Here is a 22,717-nt window from a genome sequence, read left to right as displayed (position 1 = left end):
GAGATGCACAGAACCCAAACTTCGAGACTAGAGAAGGCTTCCTGGAATAAATTATCTTTGCACTGAGACCTGAGTAACAAAACTTAGCTAAGTGAAAAGGTGTCATGGTTGTGGACTGGAGGTTGGGAATTATAAGAAGCAAAAAGCAAACCAAAAAACCCACATGGAACAGACTAGGGTTATATGGAACAGAGAAACTTGAAGAAATTCAGTATTTCACCAGTTGGAAAATGGTATATATTGGATGAATTGAAGATGTTTTAGGACATGGATCTGTCCTAAATTTGCCTTTAATACTCTACTTAACAGACTTCAGAAGAGGAATTTAGTCATTTTAGAATTGAGTTGTTTTCAATCTAATGTCTTTGTTTTGTATCATTTCCTTCTAATATTCTTATATAGTGTGAATTAATTTGAACACTACCCTTTATAGCTTTTATTTACTTAGGTCCCCAAATCAAATGCACAAAAATAGTAAAAGGAAGTATTCAGAGAACAGTGGTGGCTATTAGTTTTCTGTCTAGTAACAAGAGCACCAAATTTAGTATAAGAAAACCTTGGTCTCAATAAAATTTCCCATTCTACAGAAGTCACAGATACCAACAGCTCCAGAGTTAAACATGTCATAGCCCTTTCATCAGAGAGAAACTTTCTTGGTTTAAGTCCAAAGAATCTTGAGAAGGGACCCTTTGGCTCAGATTGAGTCAGAGGTTTTCCTTGGACCAATCAGTTTTGGCCACTGTGAATGTGGTCTATTATTGACTCCACTTGAGTCTTATTCCCACTTTTGGACCAATCAGCTTTTGCCAGGAATATGGATTTACATAAGACTTAGAATTTCTCACAGGAGCTTTATGAATGAAGTGGAGGGCAAAACATCTTCCTGTATAAAGAAAAATTCTTGGCAACCAAAATAGATCTACCACATTAAAAGTTATTATTAAAAATTCACTTAATTTCCCTGAGTCTCAATTGTCTTATCTCAAAATGTACGAATGGGCTTTTGCTATGGATTTGTATCAAATGAGATATTTATAAAGTGTTATAAATGATAAAGCTCTGTACAATTATAAAATGTTGCTCTGATTGTTACCATGACTTTGCTGAAATGAACATTAGAATCTAGCTCTCAAGATCTTTAATTTGTAAAAGTAGAATGATTTTCCTCCGTTTCCTGTGGTTATGGATGAAGAAAACAAACAAAAAAATTTTCCTTTTAGTGATGCTTTATTATGTAGCAAGAATAGTGGTAGCAGCTTTATACATATTATTTTTAATTTTCACCACAGTCATATAAGTAGATAGTCTAACCAAGTTCATTGTAAATTGAAGAGGTTAAGTAGATTAAGTTCCTATAAATAATAAATACCAAAGAAAAGATTTAAATCCAGGTCTGAGAAATTCCATAGCTGAGCTATGGATGGCAGGGATTTTAAGGATTTTATCTCATTGAAATCCTTAAATGTAGTGTGATGATTTATTTTTATTGTTGTTTACAAGTCAATTATTACTGTGGTTGCATTATTTCTTAATTAGCATTCTTTTAAAAATTAAAATAATATTTTCCTCTTCTGTTTCTATTTGGTGATCTAGTGATTGTAATCAAAGCCCTATATTTTTTGAAGACATAAGGGATTTTGTACTGTGGATTTGCAAGATTTGCAATTCTTGGATTTACCAAGAGTTGCTCTACTACTTGAAAAATTAAAAATTTAATTCTAAATGGAGAGCATGATATTTGTAAACAACTGCAGGCAGAGAGGGATAAGTAATCACAATTTGTTCAGAAACAGTATGATAGTTTCCAGGATGGTTTCTGGAAAATTCTCAATAGTAGGTCAACATTTTTCATCTCAACAGTGGAAAATATAAGTAAAAGCAATTAGAATTTCTGGATTCTGACGAGCTGCACATAAGACTACACCCTCTATTCTTTTCAAATTTGTTTGCAAAGGAGGAGGTACCTGGCCCCTCTAATCATAATTAATTTGGTAGAATTGTGTTCTAAACATGAGCAATAATCTAATTATCTTTACAGGGCCAAATTTTTCAGATAGTAGAAGACTTTTTTTTTTTGGTATTTGCTTTTATGTTTCTTAATATAAGGAAGTTTTATAAATCCCAAATTACATCCAAAGTGATGAGCTGACCAGCTATCTGGTGGTTCTCATCACTGGGATATTTTATCACCCTTTCAAGTATTTCTGAAAACACATGGAAGACAGAGTCCACTGTTGATGAAGCCATGTGTAGCAGTCCTCTTTAGTGTTTCAGCATTGTTACTTTTTATCTCTTGACTTCCAGGAAGTTTCTGTGCTATGCCTTTCTTTTAGGTCTCTGCTCTGTTAGTCTGATGCATATACTTTATGCTTATCTTTCAAAAAGTATTATTTCTTTTAATGTTTAAACTTCTGGGAATTAATCCCAATTTGAGGCTTCACATAGTCATCATCTAGGAACCATGACATTATTTACCTACCTGAAAGAACAGTTCAATCCACAACACATTATCACAGCATTTACTCAGAAAGTATTTAGATTTCTTTGGACATGACTCCCTGAGAGTGAATTATCCTCTTCATGTACCAAAAAAGTCTCAGGTACATATAGCTTTTTAACTTGAAAATACTTTTAGACATGGTATCCTGTGATGTTGAAAGAGAATGTTATTTCTCTTTGGAAGATGGTAGAACTAAAGTTTTAAGGAAGGATATTGTACAATGTCACACTGCAGGTTGAGAAGTAACATGCAGGGCTCCTGGCTCTTAGTTCAGAGTACTTTCTGTGATATCTTCACACATTAATTTCATCTCTATCATATCATTTAGTTCCTAAGATAATAGCATGCAGACAGGAACATATTTGATCCTCTATCGGTTTACTCATAAGAATACTGAGTCTTGGAGGAATTTTTGCCCAAGGCTACACAATGAGAGATTTGCTTCCAAATCCAAGTTCATCTCCTGGCTTTCCAGCTTGTTGGGTTTCCAACTTTAATAAATCCTATATGGCTTGCTTAAAAATTCTCCAATCTCTTGGTTTTTACAAAAGTGTCCTTTATTTTCTTGATTTCTTATATTTATGGTATTTTACAAGACCAGTGCTCTAACCCCTGAGCTATGGAGCCAACTGCTTTTTATGGTATTTTAAAATACATATTTTATTAAGCTAATAAAGCACTACTCTATGTAGGGTTTCAGCCTGAACTCTCTAGAGAACCTGACCTGCTGCTCTCAGAAAACTAACAACCGCAGAAAAAGGCCTCTTTAAAAAAAATTATTTAGGTAACACTGGATGATAATTTTATATGAGTTTCATGTCAACAACATTATATTTTGATTCCTATATACATTGCATGCTGCATGCATACTACCAAAATGTTAGTTTCTCTCCATCACTTTAGAGTTGATGCCTTTGACCGGTTTGCCCTCGCCATCCCTTTCCCCCTTCCCCTCTGGTAAACACTACTCTATTCTCTGTATATATGTGCTTGTTTGGGGATTTTTTAATTTGTTAATTTATTTTCCACAAGAATGAAGTATTTATCTTTCTCCATCTGACTTATTTAGTGTAATACTCTCAAGGTCCATTCATCTCTCTCTCTCTCTCTCTATACACACACACACACACACACACACACACACACACACACACACACACACACACCATATCTTTATCCCTCCATCTATTAATGTGCACTTAGATCACTTCCATATTTTGGCTACTGTAAATAATGCTGCAATGAACATAGGGATGCATATATATTTTTGAATTAGTGTTTTCATTTTGGATAAATACCCAAAAATGGAACAACTGGATCTATTCTTAATTATTTATTTATTTATTTATTTTTTGGGTCTTTTTGCCATTTCTTGGGCTGCTCCCACAGCATATGGAGTTTCTCAGGCTAGGGGTTGAATCGGAGCTGTAGCTGCCAGCCTGCGCCAGAGCCACAGCAACGCGGGATCCGAGCCATGTCTGCAACCTACACCACAGCTCACGGCAACGCCGGATCATTAACCCACTGAGCAAGGGCAGGGATCGAACCCGCAACCTCATGGTTCCTAGTCGGATTCGTTAACCACTGCACCACGACGGGAACTCCTATTCTTAATTTTTAAAGGAATCTCTATAATATTTTCCTTAGTGGCTCAACTGACTTACATTCCCATAACAGTGTTTGAAGTTTCCCTTTTTTCCATGTCTTCTTCAACACTTGTTATTTCTTGACTCTTTAAAAATAGCCATTCTAATAGGCTGGATACTGCATTGTGGCTTTGATTTGCCTTTCTCTAATGATTTGTAATGTTGAGCATCTTGTAAGGTCCCTGTTGGCCATGTGTTTGTTTTCTTTGTAAAAACATCTATTCACAGCCTCTGCCCTCTTTTAAATTGGGTTGTTTGATTTTTGATGTTGTGGTTGAGTTGTATAAGTTGTTTTTTTTTTTAATTTTTTATCATGATTGATTTAGAATGCTCTGCCAATTTCTGCTGTACAGTGAAGTGACCCAGTCATATATATCTTCTTTTTCTCACATTGGCATCCATCATGTTCTATCACAAGTGATTAGATATATAGTTCCCTGTGCCATACAGCAGGATATCATTGCTTATCCACTCCACATGCAATAGTTTGCATCTGTTAAGTCCAGACTCCCAATACATCCCATTCCCTTCTGCTCCTCCTGGAAAACATGAGTCTGTCCTACATGTCCATGTTATTTTCTATTTTGTAGACAGATCATATGTGCCATGTTTCAGACTCTACACATAAATGATAGCATATGGTGTCTGTCCTTCTGACTTCACTCGGTATGAGTATGTCTTTCTGACTTCACTCAGTGTGAGAGTCTCTAGTTCCATCCATGCTGCTGCAAATGGTGTTATTTTGTCCTTTGTTATGGCCAAGTAGTATTCCATTATAAATATGTACCACATCTTCCTAAGCCAGTCATCCATCGATGGGCATTTAGGGTGTTTCCATATCTTGGTTACTGTGAATAGTGTTGTGAGGAACATACAGGCGAATGTATTTGTATCTTTTTCAATGAAGTTTTTGTCTGGATATATGCCTAGGAGTGGAATGCTGTATGTATGGTAGTTCTATATTTAGTTTTCTGAGGTATTTCCATACTGTCTTCCATAGCGGTTGTACCAATTTACATTCCCACCAGCAGCGTAGGAGGGTTCCCTTTTCTCCACATCCTCCCTAGCATTTGTTATTTGTTGACTTGTTAATGATGGCCACTGTAACTGGTGTGAGGTGGTACTTAGTTTTGATTTTCATTTTTCTAATAATTAGTGATGTTGAGCATTTTTTGTATGTCTTCTTTGGTGAAATGTCTATTTAGGTATCCTACCCATTTTTCAATTGGGTTGTTTGTTTTTTTTGTTCTTGAGTTGTATGAGTTGTTTGTTTATTTTGGAGATTTAACCTTTGTTGGTTGAGTCATTTGCAAAAATTTTCTCCCATTCTTTGGGTTGTCTTTCCATTTTTTAATGGTTTCCTTTGCTGTGCAGGAGCTTTTGTGTTTAATTAGGTTCCATGGGTTTATTTGTGTCTTTATTGTCTTTATTCTAGCGGGTGTATCAAACAAGATGTTGCTGTGATTTATGTCAAAGAGTGTTCTACCTACGTTCTCTTCTAGGAGTTTTATAGTGTCTGGCAGTACATTTAGGTCTTTAATCCATTTTGAGTTTATTTTTGTGTATGGTGTTAGACAATGTTCTAATTTCATGCAGTTGTCCAGTTTTCCCAGCACTGTTTATTGAAGAGACTATCATTCCTCCAATGTATGTTCTTGCCTCCTTTGTCATAGATTAATTGACTACAGGTGTTTGGGTTTATTTCTGGGCCTTCTATCCTGTTCCATTGATCTATATTTCTGTTTTTGTGCCAGTACCATGCCATTTTGATGACTGTAGCCTTGCAGTAGGGTCTGAAGTCAGGGAGCCTGATTTGTCCAGTTCTGTTTTTTCTTTACATTATTGCTTTGGCTATTTGAGGTCTTTTGTGTTTCCATACAAATTTTAAAATATTTTGTTCTAGTTTTGTAAAGAATGTCATCAGTAATTTGATAGGGATTGCGTTGAATCTGTAGATAGTCTTAGGCAGTATTGTCATTTTGACTATATTGATTTTTCCAACCCAAGAGTATGGTATAGTTTTCCATCTGTTTGTGTCTTCTTTGATTTCTTTCATCAGTGTCTTATAGTTTTCAGAATACAGGTCTTTTGTCTCTTTAGGTAGGTTTATTTCTTAGTATTTTATTCTTTTTGATGAAATGGTGAATGGAATTGTTTCCCTAATTTCTTTTTCTGATCTTTCATTGTTAGTTTATAGAAATACAATTGATTTCTGTGTATTAATTTTGTATCCTGTGACTTTAGCAAATTCATTGCTGAGCTCTAATAGCTTTCTGGTAATATCTTTAGGATTTTCTAGATATAGAATCATGTCATCTGCCAACAGTGATCGTTTCACTTCTTCCTTTCCAATTTGAATTCCTTTTATTTGCTTTTCTTCTCGGATTGCCATGACTAGGACTCCCAAGACTGTGTTGAATAACATCAGTGAAAGAGGATGTCCTTTTCTTGTTCCTGATCTTACTGGAAATGCTTTCAGTTTTTCACCACTGAGAATGATGTCAGTTGTGGGTTTTTTATAAATGGCTCTTATTATATTGAGGTAGTTTCCCTCTATCCTCACTCTCTGGAGAGTTTCTATCAGGAACGCGTATTGAATTTTGTCAAAAGCTTTTTCCGCATCTACTGAGATAATCGTAGGATTTTTATTTTTCATTTTGTTGATGTGGTGTAAAACATTGATAGATTTGTGGATATTGAAGAATCCTTGAATCCCTCAGATGAATCCTACTCGATCATGGTGTATGATCTTTTCAAAGTATATTTGTATGCAGTTTGCTAATATTTTGTTGAGGATATTTACATCTATGTTCATCATTGATACTGGCCTGTAATTTTCTTTTTTTTGTGGTATCTTTGTCTGGTTTTGGTATCAGGGTAATGGTGACTTCATAGAATGAGCTTGGGAATATTCCTTCCTCTGCAATTTTCTAGAAAAGTTTTAGAAGAAGAGGTGTTAATGCTTCTCTGAATGTTTAGTAGAACTCCAGGTGTAAAGCCATCTGGTCCTAGACTTTTGGTTTTTGGAAGTTTTTAAATCACATTCTCAATTTCAGTACTTGTGATTGGTCTACCATATTTTCTATTTCTTCCTGGTTCAGTCTTGGGAGGTTGTGCCTTTGTAAGAATTTGTCCATTTTTTCTAGGTTGTCCATTTTATCGGCATACAATTACAGTAGTCTCTCATGATCCTTTGTGTTTCTGCAGTGTCACTTTCTGCAGTGTGTTTCCTTTGTGTCACTGCAGAAACACAAAGGATGAAAGAATGAAAGGGATTCTCCTTTTTCATTTCTAATTTTATTGATTTGAACCCTCTCCTTTTTTTTTTCTTGATGAGTCTGGCTAATGGTTTTTCAATTTTGCTAATCTTTTCAAAGAACCAACTTTTGGTTTCATTAATCTTCTCAACTGTTTCTTTATCTCTATGTTATTACTTTATGCTCTAATATTTATGATTTCTTTCCTTCTGCTAAATTTTGCCATTGTCTGTTCCTCCTTGTCTAGCTGTTTAACATGTAAGTTTAAGTCATTTACTTGCATTTTTTATTCTTTCCCGAGGTGAGATTGTAGTTCTATAAACTTCCTTCTCAGAACTGCTTTTGCTGTGACCCATAGATTTTGGATTGCTGTATCTTCATTGCCATTTTGACTCTACGTACCTTTTAATCTCCTCTTTGATTTCTTCAGTAATCCACTGGTTACTTAGTAGCATATTGTTTAGCTTTCAAGAGTTTGTGTTTTTTGCTGTTTTTTTCTTAGTTTATTTCTAGTCTCATACATAGCATTGTGATTGGAGAGAATGCTTGAAATAATTTCAGTTTTTAAAAAGGTATCAAGGCTTATCTGTGGCCCAAGATGTGATCTATTCTGGAGAATGTTCTGTGTGCACTTGAGAAGAAAGTATGTTCTGCTGCTTTGGGGTGAAAAGTTCCATAGGTATCAAGTATGTTTGGTCTAGTGTATTATTTAAGGCCTGTGTTTTCTTGTTGATTTTCTGTCTGGATGATCTGTCCATTGCTGTAAGGGGGGGTGTTAAAGTCCCCCACTATTATTGTGTTACTGTAAGTTTCCCCTTTTATGGCTGTTAGTGGTTACCTTATATATTTTGCTGCTCCTATGTTGGGTGCATATATACTTAAAATTGTTATTTCTTCTTCTTGTATTAATTTTTTGATCAATATGTAATGTCCTTCTTTATCTCTTGAGACCTTCTTTATTTTAAAAATCTATTTTGTCTGATATGAGTATTGCTACTCCTGCTTTTCTATAATTTATATTTGCATGTAATATTTTATTCTACCCTCTCACTTTTAAGTCTGTATGTGTCCTTAGATCTGAAGGGGGTCTTATGTAGACAGCATATATATGGGTCTTGTTTTTGAATCCATTCAGCTAGTCTTTTTCTTTAAGTTGGAGCATTTAATCCATTCACATTCAATGTAATTATGGATAAGTAAGTATTTGTTGTAATTTACTTAATAAGTTTTTTTGGGGGTTGATATTTTGGGTATTTTTTCTTCCCTTCCTTTTTGCTGTCTTTTCTTGTGATTTGCTAAACATGTTTAGTGTTATGTTTGGCTTGGTTTTTGTTTTTTATGTGTGACCATTATAGTTATCTGACTAGCAGTTCCCCTTATATTTTGATATATCCATCTGTTAATGTGTGCAGAATTTTTTCATCTTGCTGGTCTCATTAATTTCAAATGCATTTTCAACATTCTGCATTTGTCCTCTCCTCTTCTCATGCTTGCTAGTTTAGATATCATATTTGTTAGTGGGTGATTTCCTACTTTTAAATTATCTTTGCCGTTACCAGTGAGCTTCTTCATTTTTCGTATTCTTGTTTCTAATTGTGGCTTTCCTTTTCTGCTTAGAGAAGTTTCTTTAGTAGTTGATACAGAGCTGGTTTGAAGATGCTGAATTCTCTTAGCTTTTGCTTGTCTGTGAAACTTTTGATCTGTCCACCAAATCTGAATTAGAGCTTTGTTCTAGTTCCTCCTCTTCATCACTTCAAATATATTTTGCCACTCCTTTCTGGTTTATAGAGTTTCTGCTGAGAGATCAGCTGTTATCCTTATGAGAATCCCCTTATATGTGATTTGTTGCTTCTCCCTCAAGGCTCTTAATACTTTTTCTTCGAACTTAATTTTTGTCAGTTTGATTAGTAACGAGTCTTGCTGTATATCTTCTGGGGTTTGTTTTGTATGCAATTCTCTGTTCTTCTTCCACTTGAGTGAGTGTTTCATTTCCCATATTTGGAAAATTTTGGGTTATAATCTTTTCCAATATTTTCTCTGGCCCCTTTTCTCGCTCTTCTCCTTCTGGAACCCCTATGATGTGAATGTTGTTTATTTAATGTTGTCTGAGATGTCTCTTCCGCTCTCTTCAGCTTTTTATTAATTCTTTTTTTTTAATTCTTTTCTGTTGCAGTGATTTTCACCACTCTGTCTTCCACCTCACTTATTTGTTCTTCTGCCTCCGTTAACCTGCTGTTGCTCCCTTCTAGATTATTTTTCATTTTGGCTATTGCACTATTCATTTTGTTCTTTTGTTTGCTCTGGTTCTTTGTTAAACATTTCTTTTAAGTTCCTGATCTGTGTCTCCATTCTTTTTCCAAGATCTTGGATTATCTTTACTATCATCACTCCAAATTCTTTTTCAGGTGAATTGCCTATCTCCTCATCGTTTAGTGGTTTTTTTTGTGTTTTTTGTCTTATTCCTTTGTCTGAAAACTGTTTCTTTGTCATCACATAGTGTCTTTCTGTTCATCATTCCCTTGGAAGTTGGTATGTAGATGTTGAAATAAGTGCCCAGTACTGGTCTTCTCAGGGGTGGTAGTGGTTCGCATGTATCTCTTTGCTGGGTAGGCTCTAGGGATTGCTATATGTAGATTAAGGAACAGTTTTGCCGAAACTCCCCTTGCTTGGCCATTGTAGGGATCTCTCTAAAGTCTCAGGGGCAGGGGTCTTCTCCCTACTTTTTGCTCACAGGCTCTTTCTCTAGTTACAGGATGTGTGTTTGGGGCAGCCCCCCCCCCCCAACTTGCTGCTGGTAGGAGTGTTCTCTGTAGCCCTGCAGATTGGAATGTGGGTTAATGGGCCTCCCCTGGCTCCCTTGGAGTGCAAAGAGTGCCACTGACATGAGCCTTCACGGGGCCACTGGCAGGAGTCCTGTATCTTATGCTTTTCACTGGTTGGGCAGCCCAAAGCTCCATCAGAGAGTGGGCACTGGGAGCTCTCTCATGGGAGCTAGTGCTGCTGCCAACAGATTTTCTGGTGCTGCTTTGCTGGCATGAGCCTCTGGGCAGAGCCAAGGCACCTGTGTTTTCCCTGATCAGCAGGGAACAGGCTCCAGTGGCCCTCTGTTGGGAATGGGTGCAGCCTCTCTGGGTGGGGCTGAGACTCCTGTGTTTTCGCTGTTCAAGCAGGTCATTGCTTTTGCAGGAAGTGGGCACTGCTTCCAGCAGCTTTTCTGGTGCTTCCCTGCTGGTCAGAACCCCTACAGATTTTCTGGGTGGAGCCAAAACAGATCTGTGTTTTCACTGATCTCTCAGAGGGATGAATGCCTTCTGGTGCAGGTTGGGCTACCCTGGCACAGGGCCCCCACTGTCAGGAACTGGGAACTTGTATTATTTCCCCAGGATTTTACTCCACCTTCTCCAAGAAATCTGTACCCTAAGGGTGGGGCTGCTTCCCAGCCATTACTAGGCAGCCGCTTTGGCCAAGTGGTTCCTGAGCTGAGGCAGGCAGTATCTTGCAGCTTGAGGAAGTGGGTATAGGGAACAAGGCTGTAGTGAATCCTGCCCCTTCCTTCCAGCACCCTCAAACAATGGTATCTAGTCTCTAAGCCTGACTGGGTTACCTCTGCTTAGATGCTCTCCATTGTGGTTGCCCTATATTCTAGTCCCTCTGGGATGTTTCCCCATGACCAACCCGTTTTTTTTCTCCACATAGCTGTCCCCAGCTCCCTCTTTGGCTCTGATCTCTAAGACCAAAGTTTTAGCTACCAACACCTGTTGGCACCTGCCTATTGTTGCCTGTTGCCTGTAGCACTGACCATTTGTGGAGGACTGTCTCCTTAACTGCTTCAGACCACTTGCTAGAGTATCTCCTCTGTTTTTGGCTGATCTCATTGCTGCTAGGTGGACTTCCCAGGGTGCAGGAGCTGTTCTTCTTTCTATCTCTCTCCTGGGAGAGCAGGTCCCATATTGTTTCCTTTTGCTTCTTTTTCTCTTGTTCTTCTTTCTTCTTTTTTATGTCCTATCTGGTTTTGTAATGTTTTTCTTATTCTATCATAATCTTGAGGTCTTTTGTCAGTTTTTCACAAATTTCCTGTGCAAATAGTTCCACATGTAGTTGTATTTTCAATGTATTTGTGAAATAGATGAGCCTTACATCCTGCTACTCTACCATCTTAGATCTTCTCATCATATAAGTTCTTTACATATTTTGAGTATTACCTCCTTATTGGTTATATGATTTGAACATCACTTCTCCCATTTTTTTTAGGGTGTCTTTTCATTTTGTTGCTGGTTTCCTTGGCTATTCAGAAACTTTTTGATTTGATGTGGTATCATTTATTTTTGTTTCTGTTTCCCTTGCCTGAGGAAACAGATCTAGAAAGATATTGCTAATGTTGATGTCAGTGATGCCTAGGTTTTCTTCTAGGAGTTTTATGGTTTCAGGTTTTACCTTTAAATCTGTATGTAGTCCATTTGTATGATGTGAGATAGTGATCTAGTTTTATCCTTATGTGTACGGCTGTCCAGTTTCCAACACCATTTATTGATGAGATTATCCTTTCTCCAAAGTATGTTCTCCACTTCTTTGTTGTATATTAACTATCCATATATGTTTGGGTTTATTTCCGGGCTATTACATTGATAGTCATGTCCCTACTGCCAATATCATGCTATTGGACTACTATAATTTTGTAATTTTTGAGATTACTTTGGATATTCAGGTCCTTTTGTGGTTATATATAAGGATTTATTTCTTCTGTTTCTATGAAACATGCCATTGGGATTTTGATAGGGATTGCATTGAATCTGCAGATGGCTGTAAAGTAAAATGGACATTTATATTTGGGGAATTATATTTTGAGAAGTAAATGTTTTCCATGACTATCTCAATTGTATTTGTGACCAACTGATAATAATGAGAAACTGCAGCCAGCAACTGGACAGCTTTGCAAAGATAAAAAGAACAGTCAAATCTAAAAAAAAAAAGGATGTTTCCATGCTGTTAAGGATATTCTAACTATTTAAGTATTAAATAGCTTCGAATATGAACTATTTTCTCTTCTTTCCAGGGAGCACAGAAATGATCTAGATGAGAATTCATTTTCTGTACAAGTCTGTATATAGATGCATAACTTTGGAGGAGTTAATGTCACATTGTCTGACATCTGTAGATAACATCTGAAAAGCTTCTGAGAACTGTAGAATTTTATAAAGAATCATGTCCATTCAGATTCTGTAGGAAACTAAGTTCAAATAAGACAAAATCCCTTGTTTAAATATAAAGAACCAGCAAGTGACACAGCCAGTTCAGGATAAGTTTTTTATTTCCAGACCAGTGGTCTTTTCATTGTAACCTGCTGCCAGTCTAAGGATGGGTGAACAAGGCCTTTAGGAACATGCTGAATAGAGAGTGAAGGTCTTTGAATTGAAACAAATTTAAAACTGGAGTTGGTTTTCTTTAGGCCTTTAACAAAAAGCACTAATTTGTGGAGAGATGTTAGCAAAAGCAAATCTTTCTTGAATTATCACTGATTGAAGTGTCCTGGTGTCTGCTGATTAAAACATTGTGTGCAAGGAAAGGAAAACTTGTAGCTTCATTTCTTCCTAATGAGGTAGAATTTGGCATTCATCTGAAAAATTAAAAATATGTTTTGACTTTCATGGTGCCCATTTCTACCATTTTATGCTATTGAATATTTAATGTGGAAAAATATAGGGAACAGTGACATTTTGAAAGCATTTAAAAATTAACTTTTAAAAGAATAATAATTATAATAGGCACTTTATAATGCTCAGTGTGGGAAGCATGGCTCTAAGTGGTTCATGAATTTATTTATTTATTTTATTTTGGTCTTTTTAGGGCTGCACCCACAGCATATGGAGGTTCCAAGGCTAGGGGTCTAATTGGAGCTGTAGCTGCTGGCCTACACCACAGAAACAGCAATGCTGAATCTGAGCCGCATCTGCGACCTACACCACAGCTCACAGGAATGCTGGATCCTTAACCCACTGAGCAAGGCCAGGGATCGAATCAGCATCTTCATGGATACTGGTCAGATTCACTTCTGCTGAGCCATGGCAGGAACTCTGGTTCATGAATTTTAACCCAAGTAATCCTCACAACAATCCCATGAGGTAGGCCCTATTATAATTTATATTTTAGGAGTTCCCGTTATGGCGCAGTGGTTAACGAATCCAATTAGGAACCATGAGGTTGCGGGTTCGGTCCCTGCCCTTGCTCAGTGGGTTAACGATCTGGCGTTGCCGTGAGCTGTGGTGTAGGTTGCAGACGCGGCTCGGATCTTGCGTTGCTGTGGCTCCAGCGTAGGCTGGCAGCTACAGCTCCAATTCGACCCCTAGCCTGGAAACTTCCATATGCCGCTAGAGCGGCCCAAGAAATGGCAAAAAGACAAAAAAAAAAAAATTTGTATTTTAAAGATGAGGAAAGGAGGTATAAGGAGATTAACTTTCTCTGGATCAGACAATTAAGACTATGAACAACATGCCTTAAGATTAAATTTTTAAAATAATGTATTTTACAAATCCTTATATATTTAGAAATGAATAGCAGAATCAAGGTGGCCTTATAAATCTAGATGAAAAATTTTCATATCATTTCATTAGATGGCTTCTAAAAGCCACTTTCACAAGTTTGAGTATGAGATCTGAAGGAGGTACTCATATCCACTCATTTTGGTGGTTGTCCTTTCCCCTATTTTTCTAGACAACTTTAGTTGATATTCTTCAACAAGGCATAATTTTTCTCTGAAAATAATTGACATCTATATAGGAAGACAAGCAAGTTCAGAAAACTATAGAGAGCAAGGCACTTTATAGAGAAGTGCCAATGGCAATATTATCATATAGTTTCTATATGAACACAAATAGAGGACATCTGCAATGAATTATACTCACTGAATAGTTGTAAATGACTGGCAGCTTAAGTGAGGTGCCCAGCTAGTGATGGCATTTATAGAATGATTTCAGAAAATCAAAATTAAAAAAACTGTGAAATTGGAGATGACAATGGAAAAAATGTTGATGGCAAGGGATGTAGAGATTGTTGGGTTGACTAGAAGAATATGATCTTGAATTGAATTGAATAAAAGAATATGATCTTGAATTGAAAAGAATTTGATCTTGTTTATTCAAGATTCCTTTGCAGATAAACCAAAATGCTTTTCCAACATTTTGGTCTAAGTAAATTGCAGTGTATACACCACAGAATATCTAAAACAATGACCAATGTTTCAATCTTTAATTTTGTATTTGGTTCAGAAATGCCACATACAATTTTATACATAAAGAATTTCACATAGCCTAGATGGATACACACATTTAGTGTAAATAAATAACTTAACTTGGAAGAATATCTTGGATTGGATATTTCCTTAAGTCATAAGGATGAAATTCAAGTCAATAGAATTCAGAGTAGGAAATTTCTTACATTTTCACTGTTTGTAGGGATATTGATAAGGACATTGCTGAGCGTGCTATTTTGCATTTTCTTTTTAATGTTGACCTACATGTCTAACAGATTTCCATGACATGAAAAGTTGTGCTTTTTTTTTTTTTTTTTGTGGGTCATTATGTATCTGGTAAGTGATTATATTTCTCTCTTTGCTTTGGGCACTAGGAATCTCAAAGCTGAATTTGAAAAGCATTTTAGTAACCATGTAAGCTCTTGTTGTATTTCGTTTTACATACCAAATCTATCTATTCTCTTTGCACTCACTTCTCATTTTCTTTTTTGTTTCTGTTGTGGTATCTCTATTTCTATAAGCAACTCCAAGTCATTTTGAAAGCATGTAGGGTGTAATTACCTGAACAAATGCTCTATTTTCCTTATCAAAACTTATATGTGATAAATAGCAATAAGGAATAAATTATCAACTATGACAAAATGACACATCAGAGAACCACATACTCTTATTATAAGGGTGGGACTCCAATGTATAAAGATTATAAATAGAGAAATCTTCATGTTGTATTATTTCAATAATGAAAAGGGAGAAAGGGATATACAATTCAAATATTGAACACATACTAGATAAGCGTTATTGAAAGGAATTAGGGCACCAAAGTCACTTAGATTTTGGAATTTAAAACAGGATTATGTTTTGGAAAAACTTTTTAAAATCCTTGGAGATGCATGAGTTTTGTAATCTGTTTTGCTTAATGTCAACCAATTGTAAATTATCTACTTGTTTTTCCATATTTAGTCAATGAAAGTATTCAAGAGACCAAATTTAATTTGTTATACATTCAGTTTGGCTTATTCAAAGGTCAGATTTTTGGAACTGAATTTCAATAGCATAAATAACAGTGATGGGATTGTGATTTGAGGCCAGGCCATTTGCTGATCTCATCCTCTTAATCACTGTGTTACATTGTTTGTATCTGTAGGGGTATACAACGTTAATGTGCAGTAACAAATGACCTCCCAAACCTAGGGGCTTTAAAACATTCAAGTAGATTGTATTGACATGTTCACCAGGAGCTAGCTGGGGCTTTGCCATCTATTGTCTTCAGTCTTGGACCTAGACTGATGGAGAAGTTCCTATCAGAGGTATTGCTGGGCTCATAAAAGAGGGAAAAATTGAAACATGATTCATGTGCTGGATCCAAAAGCTTCTGCTAAGAGGTGATATGTGTCACCTTCTGTTCACATGTCATTGTGCAGAGCAATTTATGTGGCTAAACCTGGTGTCAACAGAATGGGGATAGGTAATCCTTCCACAGAGGAGCAGTTTTGAATGGTAATACAACAGATCACATTGCTGCAAACAAGAGTCTTATCTCTCGTACTTTTTATGTAGCTAGATTGAGCTTGGTAGAGTGTGTAGTACCTAAACTGTATGGCTCTTTGTTAAGCACACACACTACCAGACTGTCTCTTCTTGACACTGGCACAAATAGATAGCATTTCCTTTTTTGTGTGTTGTGTATGACTACTCTTTTGAGGTAATAAAACCTGAAACAAAAGTCTTACTATCACCTACTTTCTTACGTTCTTTCCTAGATGGCTTTATAGAGGATAAACAGAAAATACGTATATGACCATGGTCAAGGTATGAGTTATATTAGATGTTTACCTCATAAGAGTTTTCTCGAGGATTAAATGAGATGATTTGGGGGTGATCTTTAGCAAGATGTTTGGCACATGAAAAGTACTCAATAAATTTTACAATTACTATTCTAGTATTGTATCTTTTGCTATCTTCATGATTCATCTACTGCTTGAACAGTCATGTAAAGAAATGATTACTGAAAAAAACTTGAAAAAACTACCCTATTCAGTAAATTTCTATTTTATTAATATAATAATGTATACAAACACACACATACATACACACAACTAGAAAAGATATATGTGAGAGACATTATGTATTTAGTTTACTAAAACGGCAAGATGGGTGTGCCATATAATTTGAAGAGTCTTTGCAATAAATCTATACCCTCTAATCTTCTCTGACCTTGTTAAATTTTATGGTTAACTTCTTGGTACATGTAGACAACTGCTTCTACTCCTGTAACAGAACACTAATTCTAACTCTGGCCTCTCATTAACTGTCAGTCATCAAACTCAATATTTGGTTTAGCTGACCTTACCAGTCAACATCAAGAAGTTCACTTAAATCGTAATGATTTCAAATAGAGTCAAACTCTTCTGAATTAAAAGTTTCAGTAAAACACACATGGCTTTTAGAGTGAAGGGCCAAAATATTCCATAAAATATGTTTTTAATTTAATAAACCCAAGGCTGTTAGCAATAATTTGAATCCCAATGAAATCAACATGTGTGGCAAAGATTTGTCTACTCCGGTAACCAGCTTTGCATATGTGCACCAATTGCAACTCTAAATTTTATAGAGCTGTAATAAAAGAGAATGTGGTTGCTTACTTCAGCTCAGTTCTTTCAATCATTTTCTGAATAAAATGGAGAAAACTTTGCACAACAATAAGTGAATGACGTCATTCAATATCATACACACGATTGAGTTGACTTTTCTCCGGAGAAAATTATATATTATCATGTTAGTACCATGCCTAGCATTTTCTTTGTATCTTCCTCTAGAGAAATATTTTCCTTATGATAAATTCAATGATTTCTTTCCTTATAATTGACATTTGCTTTTGGCGTGATGCAGAGGCAGAGCAAATTAGAAATGAGTGAAGGAGGCTGACAAAGGTTGTTCTATGGGAGCTCTTTCCTTGTGTGTAGGGTATACAGGCACGAATGTGTATGAAGTTGTTTGAGAGCACTAGAAACAAGCCTTATCACTGAAACACTTTGTGAATTAATATTTTGGCGAATGGGATAATTTATTTCCATTGATTTGTAACTATAGAGATATTTGGTTTTTATTTCTAATTGATTTTAATAATGTAACCCCATTTCTCAGCCTTGAAATTACCTCTATTCTAGGGGTACATAAGAATTGGAAGGGGGAGTTCCTGTCGTGGCGCAGTGGTTAACGAATCCGACTAGGAACCATGAGGTTGCGGGTTTGGTCCCTGCCCTTGCTCAGTGGGTTAACGATCCGGCATTGCCATGAGCTGTGGTGTAGGTTGCAGACGCGGCTCGGATCCCGCGTTGCTGTGGCTCTGGCGTAGGCGGGTGGCTACAGCTCCGATTCAACCCCTAGCCTGGGAACCTCCATATGCCGCGGGAGCGGCCCAAGAAATAGCAACAACAACAACAAAAGACAAAAAAAAAAAAAAAAAAAAAAAAAGAATTGGAAGGGAAGAAGTTCCCACTGTGGTGCAGTGGGATTGGCAGAATCTCTGCAGTGCCTGAAAGCAGGTTTGATCCCTCTCCCAGCAGAGTGGATCCAAGGTCCAGTATTGCCACAGCTGCAGAGTAGGTTGCAACTGTGGCTCAGATCTGATCCCTGGCCCAGGAACTCTGTATGCTATGGGGTGGCCAAAAATAGAAAGAAAAGAAAAAAAAAAAAAAAGGAATGTAAAAGGATATTATCCAATTTATAGAATCTTGAGATGAGGGCTTTTATAAATGAAATAGACTCTTTTAATGGTAGTAACGCCTTTAGTTGATTTCTTTTCCAAGTTTGTCTTTTAATATTTTGCTGTGTGCTATAGTTTTTGAAAGTGAGTGTTAATGGAGAATCTGTTATAATGTGAGTGATTTTTCTCTTTGGAGGTATGGACCAATTACATGTCAAGTTTCAAGGGATGAAGGATGGATCCACACATCTTTGCAATTGGGGATGGGCTGGGTCTGAGGAATTTTGCCAAAATGACATGGCCTCTGGTGTGGGTGGGGCAGAGGTCCCCACAGAAGTTCTACCCATCTTGTATAAGGGAGGGCTTTCACCTTTTCATGCCCTAGTTCCCATGGTAACTTGGTATAGTATTTGCCTTTGGCATTAATAGTGGCATATCATGTTAAATTAGAGCTAAGGGCTCAGCTGCAAATGCTTTTGCTTCCTGATTTATAAGAGATAGCGTGATTGAGAGAAAAGAATTTGTAAGTGGCAATTAGAGGAGCAGAGGTAAAGAATTGCACTGAGATTTGTTTTTCCGGTGAAGTGCAGTTAATGGAGCATATAAATGAAAATGACTTTGCATTCTCTGGCTAGCTGGTCCCTTCCCTGATTTAATCAAATGAGACTGAAGTGTGCCTTTTACCTTCCATACAGTCTGACAAAGGTTATTTAGGATGGAGCTTTCAGATGAGTGTTGGCTGCTGCTGCCAGGTCTTATGTCCTTATGAAGGAAATACAATTGCGGATGTCTTCTCCAGCTGATTGATAGGCAATAAGAAAGTGAAGCAATAAGAAAGTGAAACAAGAGCTCAATCTCCACGAAATGAGAAAAAGTTGTGTTTGTTAAATGGGGCAGAAAGATATCTGCTGTTCTCTTGTGATTTTTGTGTCTAATTTAGTGCCTATGCAGATCTGTAGCACAGCACGTGAAACCAGATACACATTACCAATGTCACATGCTTCATTTAAGTCATACCATTTTCACTGAACTGCATAACCCATAATGCTCCAAAACCAGCCTAAAAATTTTGGCTGATTAGAATTATCCACATTTGTAAATTATTGATGTTGGACCTGGAGAGAAAAGAGAATTTGCTGGGCCAAGGTCTCTAGTACATATTGTAATTAATAGAAGAATTTAGATACAAATCCTTGTTTTTATCCTCAAATTATTCCCTTTTGTTCATATAAAATCTATCTACTAAAAATTGAAGATAATACTCTAAGGTCACTATTATAGATAACTGTTTATTATTATAGCACATCCCTTCTCCTCCCCTTCCTTCCTTTCTTACATTTATTGCATCTTTACACACCTAACAAGGACATTGCTATCTGGTATGGAGATAGACATAAAACTGAATAATTATGATGTGGTGTGTCTTGGCAATAGTAGATAATTTCTACACTAGAGGAGGGACTTGGAAAGACAGGGTCACTAACTCTTTCAGATGGTTGTGGGTGAGTCAGGGGAGACTTCATGCAGGAGCCCAGGGAGACAAGAAAATTCCAGCCAGGGAGAACAGACAGTGCAACAAAGACATGAAAAAATAAGGTACTTTCAGTTACTTGGCTTTGGTCAAGACTCCAAGGAAGGCCTACGAATGAAGGGTAATTATATTAAACTTTTCATTCTACTAAGCTGGATTATCACTTTGACTTGACATTGGAAAAGTGAATAGAGCTTTAGGACAAAAGATATAGTCAGGAGCAAACTTGAAACGTTGATTCTCTCCTTGACAAGGGAGTTCCCACTGTGGCTCAGTGGGTTAAGAACTTGACTTTGTGTCCATGAGGGCATGGGTTTGATCCCTGGCCTCACTCAGTGGGTTAAGGATCCGGTGTTGCCATAAGCTGTGGCATAAGTCACAGATGGGGCTTGGATCCAGTGTTGCTGTGGCATAGGCCAGCTGCTGCAGATCCTATTCGACCACTAACCTAGGAACTTCTATATACTGTAGGGGCAGCCTTAAGAAGAAAAAAAAATTCTCCTTGACAAAACTCTCAGATGCCTAAGTGATTGTAATATTCCTCTAAGCAAGGTGCACATTAGTGAAGAAGATCAAAATATATGATGCATATAGCATCCCTGATTTTGGAGAAAAGTATTTACAAGCAAAAGGTATGACTGTCAGAGATTATTGGGAGATATCCATTTTGGATTACTAGTGATGTTTACGCAGGTATTGAACAGGTTAAGTTTGAAATACTTAATTTGCCAAGATGGTTATCTTGTAGCTGGAAACACAAATTTAGATTCCAGGAAAGAAGCTGAGATTTCAGGCATAAATTTGAGAGTGCCTATCATATAGTTGGTAGTTAAAGCCATGAAGTAATAGATTAAAACATCCCAAATTGCTGGACATGAAATTCTAGGAAGCCACAAAATTTCATTCATGGTCTAGGGGGAAGTAGATTGGCATTTGTTTAAGGTCAACTGAGCAATAATTCCCCCTCTTTACCCTTCCTAACAGTACCCAGGTTTTTGTTTGGGTATCCACACAGTTTTCCATTATGCTGCTGATGTGTGTCCTGAGAAGCTGAGTCAAAGCTAGTTGTAGGAGTGAGTGCTGGTTTATATGGTTCTTCAGAGAAATCCTATACCATGCCATAATGATGGGTTCACATAACCCAAGCCTAAGACAATCAGAACATTTCTAGGGTGAGAAAGATTAGTGTAAGAAAGGACAGAAACCAAATTAAATTTAATTAGATATGATGGGAAATTTGCTGGAGGTTTGTGTGTGGGGGTAGCTCTTGAAAGACAATCTCTTCATTCTCAGAGGTGTGTCTGACTAATGTGAAGACTGGAACTATTATGGCATAGGATGAAACCGACACCAGAGAAGCAGAATTCAAAGAAAGCAACCAGGTTCTTGATGAGCTGCCTAACCAAATCAGCTCTGAAACCTGCCATAAATGAAAATATCAGTTATGTTACTTTGTAAATTATTGTTTAGGCCAGTTTTAGTTGGGTTTGCCTTTATTCAGAATGAAAGGAATCCTAACAGATACAACACATTATTGCAATCAAGAAGACATTGAGAATGCATAAGCAATGAGGTGCTACTGTACAGCACAGAGAACTATAACCAATATGTTGGGATACAACATAATGGAAGATAGTATGAGAAAAATGTGTGTGTGTATATGATATATATGACTTGGTCACTATGATGTACAGTAGAAATTGACATAACACTGTAAATCAACTATACGCTGATTAAAATAAAATTAAAAAGAAGAAGACATTGAAGAAAGCGTCAAATGTTGTAGATAACTGAGGTAGACATAAGTTTGGCAATTACAGTTCATTTCAGATCTTTGCTAGAGCAGCCTTGGATGGAGTTAGGGAGTAGGGGGTGGGGTGAGAGAAGGCAGGGGGAAGAAGGTTAAGTGGGTAGAAGAATGAAAGATGAGAAAATAGAAAATTCAAAAAGTGCAAGCAATTTTGTTTTTTAAAATGTTTTATTGTATCCTCAGCATCTAAAAATGCTCATGACACATGTAATGCACCCAATGTATGCTGGAGAATGAATGAATGTGCAAAAATTCATTGCATGTCTCTCATTTAAGAAGTGTCAGGAGGAGAGAATAGAGAGAATGTGGTAATGTGCTGAAAGAGGCTAAGGCTAGGTAAAACACAATTTAAAATGGAAATTTTAGGAGTTCCTGTCATGGCTCAGTGGTTAATGAACCTGACGGTTAATGAGATTCGGGTTGATCCCTGGCCTTGCTCAGTGGGTTAAGGACCTGGCATTGCTATGGCTGTGCTATAGGCCAGCAGCTGCAGCTCCCATTTGACCCCTAGCCTGGGAACCTCCATATGCCACAGGTGTCACCCTAAAAAGACAAAATAAAAGGAAATTTTAGTTTAGCAAGGATTTAGAAGAAACTTAGGAAAATGTTTTAAAAAACAATGGAAAAGGCTGGAAAATGTGATGAATGGGCCTAGAAAATTTTCGATAAGGTGTAAAATACAAAGAGAAAATCTTGCAAGTTTCCAGATTAAAAAAAAAAAAAACAAAACAAAAAACAAAAACTCCTTACAAAGGAAGAAAAATGATACTGGAATTCTAGAAGCAGGAGGGTGGTAGACTAAATGCTATAGGCTACTAGGAGAAAAGGGCTGCAAGCTGAGAATGTTGATGTAATTCATTTGCTGAGGAAAGGAAAGATTTGTGGATTTGTGAGGATTCAGAGAACTGTTGAATATACACCCTAAATGGGAAAGATAACATAAAAAAAACCCAAAAACAACCTTGTATCAGAAGAAACGTTAATATAGGTAAAGATAAAGAGAAGAAAGAATGGCAGGCAA

General features: G+C 36.8%; 1 protein-coding gene across 2 annotated transcripts in view; it reads left to right on the top strand.

The window, feature by feature from the left end:
- Window positions 1-22,717, top strand: part of LOC110260242 (uncharacterized) — a 214,552-nt gene that overhangs the window by 113,667 nt on the left and 78,168 nt on the right. The window contains exon 2 of one of the 2 annotated variants that reach the window (XR_014843489.1): window positions 16,410-16,458. The exons of the other annotated variant lie outside the window; for it this stretch is intronic. The gene's annotated coding sequence lies outside the window, so the exon portion shown is untranslated. The remainder of the gene's footprint in view (window positions 1-16,409; window positions 16,459-22,717) is intronic. 2 annotated transcript variants of the gene reach the window in all.

The sequence above is a fragment of the Sus scrofa genome, chromosome 4 (assembly GCF_054392235.1).
Source record: "Sus scrofa isolate SSC_HxYL_T2T_F1_AM1 chromosome 4, Sscrofa_HxYL_maternal_Yorkshire_Landrace_v2.0, whole genome shotgun sequence".
NCBI classification, from domain to species: Eukaryota; Metazoa; Chordata; class Mammalia; order Artiodactyla; family Suidae; genus Sus; species Sus scrofa.
Note: the sequence above shows the minus strand (reverse complement) of the source record. Positions and strands in the feature narration are given on the sequence as shown.